Genomic DNA, 8,487 nt, shown 5'->3' on the forward strand with positions numbered 1-8,487 from the left:
TTTTCACATTCTTAGCCAAGTGTTTTTAATATTTTCAATGATTTAGGCTCGGTAATGAATGCTTTAAACTTATCGGACCAAAAGTTTAGTCATGAATGCTTCTTTAAATGAATTAAGCCTATATTGTCTCATTTCTTATGATTCCTAACTTTCACTCGTTCTTTCAAAAATATTTTAACATTCATTGTATCATAATTATCGTTGTAAATGTTTTTCTATTTTGGAAAAATTTTAACAAAATTTCAGTAGCATGCCGTCTGTAAATTGTATATTTTCCTATAAAACCTGTACCTGGTAGGTTCAAATAAGTCATTTATAAGAAGTTCAAGGCACATGAGAACCTATATCCACTACCAACATGCAATACACATCAACTGCATCCGTCATGTAGGAGGCATTCTAGACTAGCATCCAATCAAGTAGTAAGCAACAATTCACAATTTATAATATATCCAAAAATGATTTGTATGATACAAATCAAGTATCAAGTAGCATGTAATGATATCCCTAGCCTAAAACCAATTCAGATTAACCCCCCCCAAGCAAATATGTTTTAGAAGAGCTGACCTTATTATTCTCTCTATACATTTTTCACTAGGCGTAAAAGCCACACCAGTCAATTTAAGCGACTATCTGTAATTCAAATTTTATATAATTTTACACAAATCAAACACACCACATCAGAGTAATAATAAACTTAGTCTTTGTAAATATTGAATAAGTTGAGATTTTATTCTAATAGTAAGGTATCATCAATAAGGAACATATTAATATTAACATAGAGAGAAGATAAACTACCAAAAAACCAAAAAGAAAAAGAAATGCATTACCTAGATGCTTTCTGAAATTCAGCCAAAAATACATAGAAGTCTCTTGCAAAACTCATACTCCCTTGATTTCTACACCAAGATAGGTAATCCATAGCCTGAAATGAAAAATAAAAAATAAAAAATAAAAACTAGATGTAGGTATTTAACATAGCCAAACACAATCAAGTAGCAAGCAACAATGATTTGTATGATACAATCAAGTAGCAAGCAACAATGATTTGTATGATATAAGGATAGGTTAGATTACAATTTTCACCCCCGGGTCCAATTTTTGGGTTCGGGGCGTGACATTATTAGTGATGGTTCTCAAATTCGTCACTAATACCCCCCCTTTAGTGACGAAATTGAATCCGTCACTAATAATTTCATCACTAAAAGCCAGTTTTTTTGTAGTGTCAGCCCTGCGAATTTGACCTGGGGTATTTCCTTGCCTAGTAAGGAGAGAGTGTTTGTGGCCGGTGTTGCTCCACCCATTAAGTGAGCATTAGTGGAATCCTTGGACTTACGAGCTGAGGCGGGGACGTAGGCACAGTTGCCGAACCCCAATAACACATGTGGTGTCACTTTTACTTTTTATGCTTGCTTAATTTCATTCATTTTCCGAATATATTGCTTATCTGATTGATATTGAATTGTGAATTGTTGGGAGATATTGAAACTGTAATTGTTTGTAGTGCTGAAAATTTATTTGCTCATCTTCTTGCAATCTCAATACTGGTTTAGATTGCCCCTAGGTTGTGATGTACTGAATTGCTGATAATTTGACCTAAATTTTTAAAATCTCCAATTCACCCCCCTCTTGGGATTACACCAAAACAACACTATGAATGAAAGGATTTTCATTTAGTATGGAAATCCTATTCCAACCCGACCTTGTGGGTAACTTTTATAGGAATCCTAATTTTTTATTTAAATTGTCCTCAATATTTTCACTTTTAAACAATATTATCCTTGTAATGACCCTCAATAAAATATAACATCATAAATAAAAATGGTCAACTTGAAACCATGGGTAACGGGGACACCTGTCATTCACAGCGAAAACCTATGCAGCAGTAAAATAAAATCACAATCATCCAACCATGAAACATAATACCAGAGTTATTTACATTCTCATAATACTGTACTTATTTACATTCTTCCAAAAAGTCAAAATAACACTAGGATCGTACAAGAAAAATCTCCTGATCCTAGTTCAACGCTTACCCTTTTAGTAGGGAAACTAGACCCACTCAACGGCGGCCCTGACTTGCCGATCCCTCTGGGTTTCCTGAAAATAATTTAATATTTGGGGGTGAGACACTTTTCAGTAAGGGAAAATAAACTAAATATAGCTGTGTGGTAACATGAACATTTAATGCATTTTTACATATACAGTACATTTCATAAATCGGAAAAACGTTCATCATATCATATTGAATAATCATACATTTCTCATATTTGTTAATAACTCATAACGTACATAAAACATCCGCTATAACTGTAATATTGAAAATATACTCAGGATGAATAGCTAGCTGGTGTCATGTATTACCCCCAATGACGGGTTGTGCAGCCCGAAGGCGGGACTGGACAATGGCTGGCCGACCACTGCCGAATCAAATATGTATGTAAGTACGATGGGCCCGCCACACCCTGGTCCGAACTGTTAGGTGGACGTCCACACTCTACTGAAAGCCACATCAACTATCCATCTCCCATCCCCTCGTGGGATGGTTAGCACTAATCTGACGTAGATATCTGATCTACAATATAACTACGGTAGCGAGTTCCTGAACTGAACTAAACTAACATCTGGGTTCTGATAACATATAGTACATAATTTCGTAAATATGGCCTCGTGCCGAACATTTTATAAATACGGCCTCGCGTCAAAATCATTCATACGACCTTATGCCGAAATCATACATACGGTCTCGTGCCGAAATCATAGTAAATATGACCTCGCGCTGATAACATAAATACATGGCCTCGTGCCAATAACATAAATATGGCCTTGCACCAAAATCGTTTCAGGTATATACATTTTGAAAATAATTTATGTATCATATATTTATCAAACTCAATATAGCATAATTCGTCTTTTCAAAATACCTGAAAACATGCTTTGCTCGTAAAATCATTCATATCATGATTCACTTCACATAAAATAATATTCATGCCACACATGTGCCGTTTAAAGTCATATCTCATATTCTAAAATCATCATTTCTAGCACCTTATACATACATATACATTTTAATCATAATAGCAATATTTTTCAACATACATTTCATATGTGATAAACAAATATAGCATATGTTTTTTTTCTAAAAATAAATATGCTCATAATTAATAATAACTTGCATGGAAAATAACTGCTTTAGTTTATTTCCTTACTTGACTACTGAGAAAGCCCGCAAAATATCCTAGGCTAACCCCCGTATGACTTCCTGATCAATACCCTGAAACTCAAAACTCCCAGTATTAAACCTTAGTATTTTCATGCGTACATCAATTCCTATAACTATCACAAAATCTAATTTGACTTAAAAAGCCTTACTTCAACTCAGGGATGATTTCCAACTTTATTTTCCCAACGATTCGCTCCGGCAAACTCGTAGAGAATTTCGCCAGGAGTGTCGTGGAAGCCTCAAATCTTCGATCCGACAAAAAACTAGCCCAAAATCGAAGAGAGAGAGAGAGAGAAGATCGAAGAGGAGAGAGAGTGGAGTGTTAAAAGTGAATAAAAATCGGATTTTTACATATATATACAGGGGATTTCGTCGACGAGCCCGTCCTTCGTCGACGAAATTCAGTCTTCATTGACGAATTTTCTAAAGCCTTCGTCGATGAATACAGGGAATTCATCGACGAAGCCCTGATGATCCTCTTTTGTTTTTCCTTCCAAAATGCAATGGCGTCGATGAACGCGGAGCGTTCGTCGACAAAGTTTACAGCCTCCTTCTGTTTCTATTTCTATTTCCCTCTCTCTTTATTATTTAAATTCCACTATTATTCGGGTTGTCACAATCCCTATAATACAATGTAATCACATTCTATTATTATATTTAAAATAATAAATTATTAATAAACTAAAGTAAAAAATTTAAATTAGCGCAAATATTAATTATTTTTTATTATAAATATATATATAAAATGTTAATTAGAAATATAATTGCAAAGTTTTAATTAAAACTTAATTAATTTTTAATTAATAAATAATTAAATTAAATATTATTTATCTTATTTAGTAGAAATATTAAAAATGCCAATTTTAAATTTTAGTTAATTTTTAACTAGACAATGTTTAAATTTTCTATTGACTATATTAATATCTATGTTAATTAAGATTTTAATTGGCATTACTAATTTATTAAATAAAATAAATATTATTTTATAAAATATAAGTATAATGATTAATATTTCAACTCCATATTTTAAAAAATCATTTAGGGAACCTCCCCCCTCCATTTCCTAAATGCTACACATGTTAAAACTAGACGCCCCTCTTTATATGTTTTGATATTAGCATCAATTTACCACATATGTAACATTTAAAATATAAGCACACAAACACGTGAAAGGGAGGATCCGTGTATAATTTTTCTCATATTGCCCTTAATTATTTTGGAGTATTAAATATTTTAAATTTATAATTGTTGAAAATTTTGTTAGCATATAGATTTGATTAAGTACGCATTTTAGTAGGTATTATGTTGAAAGAAATAAAAATAATGAAAAAAGAAAAGGAAACCGGGTGCATGAAGCTCTCACATATGTACATTTCTAATTACAACGCAAATCAAATAAAAAATATTCTCATACTGCATGCATCCTATTTTCAAAAATGAAAATTTTTAAAATATCATTTCATGAGAAAAAATTTTATTTTTATGTCATAAAGTAAAAGAACTATTATGGTATTTAAGACATGATTTTAAAATATAGACCTTGCTCACCACATTGGTCGATTTTTTAACTGCTAAATTTCTATTAGTAACTCACAATACAATTGATTAATTTCTTCCGTCAAATGATTGGCTCTTTCTCAACCCTTCCACTATAAATATAGGTCCTCAAAAACATAAAATACACATAATTCATAGTGGGTCTCACACTCAAATCTATAAAATCTTAATTCTTTTCTTTTTGTAAATTTTTTCTTCCGTAAAAGTGAATCTCCCTTCATTATATCTTTTTCATGATTTTTTGTTCTTATTGTATAACCTATCATAGAGGGAAGTTTGATTCATGCACTAGGATTCCAAGTCACTTTCGCGTCCACTCAGCTACAATGACAAATCAAATAGTTGTTCTTATCAATGTCAATTTTGTTGTCATCCACTCTCAAATAATCCAATCTACCTAACAAATACTGTTTGGCATCAAGTAGGCTTGTTGTTCTGACCGGTAGCTTAAGTCACAGAATCTATATAAAATAATAATATATTAAAAGTAAGTTTTTGTCTTGTGCAAGACTTCCTAATATTTAAAAGTAAGGTAAATTACACATAAAGAATGAAGAAACTGAAAAAATTACTCAATAGAGAACAAGTTATCTTAAGGATCCTTAGGGGTTATCTTCATGTGTACTTTTTGATGATCTCGAGGTGACGGTAGTTTCTGTCTTTCGTAAAACTATCTAATATCAAAAGGCTTAGTAATTGTATCTGCTCTTGTATAGACTCACGTATGGTACTGCATATATATATAGAAGACCTTTTTCTACTGCATATATGATTATGATTGGATATGTTTAGGGTGCTTGGAAACCCCACGGGGTCGGACTCTCATCCTTTGCACTATATCTATGATGATTTGTATGATACAAGGATAGGTTAGATAACAATTTTCACCCCCAGGTTTGATTTTCGGGTTTCGGGCGTGACAGTATTAGTGACGGTTCTCAAATCCCTCACTAATACCCCCCTTTAGTGACGACTGACCAAAATGAACTGTGTTCGCCTAGTCGACTGACAATTAAATCTTTTAATTGGACTGTCCAACCGACTGATCAGAATGAACTATGTTCGCTTAGTTGACTAACAATTTTTTCTTTCAATTTCTAGACAGACAAAATGGACTCAGTCAACTGGGTTATTTAAAAATTTTAAGTTCTTTTTAAATTCTTTACTTATTTGTTTAGTACTTTATAACCAAAACTTAAGTAACTCAATCAATTAACAACCAAAAACCAAAACACACCACAATTTGCTTGAAAATTTAAACAATCAAACCAACCACACAATGATCAATGCTAATAACCAAAATAACCAAGAGGTTGCAACTTATTGAATTGCTTTTAGCTTTTTGGTAACAACCCTGTAATATGAATGCAAGTCCTGTTTTGATTTGGTTTGTATTGCGTTCTCTTAATTAAGATTTCCACAAATTAACCAATGTACTCCCTTATGGGTTTTCGCAAATGGTTAATTGAAACGTACTTTCTAAAATTAAGAATCTTCTTTTAATTTCAATGTTTAAGCACTACAACCTGCACTTATCATCCACAAATATAAATATAGTGCAGAAATTAAAGAGTACGGTAAATAAGAACATCAAGTTTTTACGAGGTTCAACTTATCCCCAGCTTGCGTCCTCGCCTTTGGTAAACACCAAAGGATTCCACTATATCAGTTCCTTTCCAAGCAGAACAACACTGTTACAACCACTTCCTCAATTAGGCTAGTGTATACCTCTCCAAATGATATCCTCTTGTTCGGTCCAATGATTCAAGCACCTGAACTGTCAATCAATCTACAAGACTAAATTCAAAAGAAGGTGTACAAGAGATGCTCTCAAAAGAGCTGATTAGTACAAATTCAATCTATATACTTCAAAGTAATTCAAATATGAAACTTAGATTGAAGTTCAAGAGAGTGTATCACCAAATAATTCTTTCAATGATTGAAAGAATTCAGAATTGTAGCACAAGATTGGTGATTTAGAATCAACAAAGCCTCAAAAAATTTCGTGCACAAGATGAGAGTGAGAGAGCCTTGGAGTGTTGAGAGCAATTGAGTGAGTTTGAATGCTGAATTTGATTCTTGGTATTGAATTTATTGGTCTTGAGGCTTAGTTATAGATGTAGAAAATCAATTAACTTGTTCCCCAAGTTTACTTGGAGTGGTGTTCAAGTTTTAACCAAGTGTGAGCCCTAAGGAATCTAATTTTCAAAATTTTGTCAGTTATAACATTTGAAATTTGTCACGTGGTAGTAGCCTAATAAAATTTGGTCAGACTTCTGTCAATAAAATACATAAGTATTTTTCACAGGCAGTAGGGTGGCAATCGCCTGTCACTAAAATTATTAGTTTTAAAAAGCAGGAAATAGGGTGACAGTAGCCTGATGAAACCCAGACAAGCTTCTCAAATTACCTCGTTAGGAACCTGTCAAGGTCCAGGCAGTAGTCTGACGACCTTCTGTCTATGTATTTTAAAAACCCTTAAGTTGGCAGCCGACTGACAAGTTTAGTCAGGCTCCTGTCAAGACAAAATTCTAGTTTTCAAAATATACTTGAACTAACTCTCTTTGCTCCTCGTTTCTTGGAATGTTAATTTGTTTTCTTTGAAAAATATTTTCCAAGTTTACAATAAGGTCTCTAAGTCTCTTTTGCCTAATGAGCTTCAACAAAAATTTCATACTTGAAATATACTTGAAGTACTTACAAAGCATTTCCTAATGATACATTTGACTCTTCATTGCTGCTTTGAGTTCTCTTTGTTTCTGAGCTTCAATGATCCTTGATCTTTCAATATTGAATTTGATATGAGCTTTCAAATCTTTATTGTTTTAAATTATGAGCTTCATTGATCATTGAGCTTTCCATATTGATCACCTGAATTTGATATGAGCTTTCAAATGGTTCCTTGTGAAGTATGCTAGGCTTCAATATATGTTTTTTCCTGAAACACCACAACTTTGAAGCAAATTAAATAACCTTACTTTGTTATCATCAAAATTAAGAGTCGTAAGCCGTGTTTAGGCCAACAGAAGGCATAGAAGGTTTTCACACATGGTGACTTAATCCCTACTAAACTAGTTGATGGAAAAGAGGTACCTATGGAAGAAAAAGAGATGACTGAATTAGATCATAAAATGCTACAAGTAAACTCAAGTGCAATAAATGCCTTGTATTGTGCCCTTGACATAAATGAATTTAATAGAGTAATGGCATGTAAAATAGAAATGAAAATTTGGGATAAACTAGAAGTAACCTATGAAGGCACCGTAGATGTTAGAGATAATAGGATTGATCTGTTGACTAGTGAATACGAAGCCTTTAGGATGAACTATGATGAAACCATCACAAGCATGTACACTATGTTCACACATATTATAAACTCACTAAGTGCTTTAGGGAAAACATATTCCACCTATGAGATGATTCGCAAAATCCTTAGAGGACTTCCGCCTATTTGGGAACCAAAAGCCACAGCCACAATGGAAGATAGAAACCTCAAAACAACCTCACTAGATAAACTCATAGGATCACTTCTAATCTATGAAAATGGCTATGAAAGAAAGATACATTGAAAATAAAAATAATCCATAGCTCTTAAAGCCTCAAAAGAATGTTCAAGTGAAGAAGATAATGACTCCAGTGAATTAGATGATAAGAATTAGCCTTTATAACTAAAAGACTTGGAAAATTCTTCAAAATAAATAAGAAAT

The sequence above is a fragment of the Malania oleifera genome, chromosome 9 (genome assembly GCF_029873635.1).
Source record: "Malania oleifera isolate guangnan ecotype guangnan chromosome 9, ASM2987363v1, whole genome shotgun sequence".
NCBI lineage: Eukaryota > Viridiplantae > Streptophyta > Magnoliopsida > Santalales > Ximeniaceae > Malania > Malania oleifera.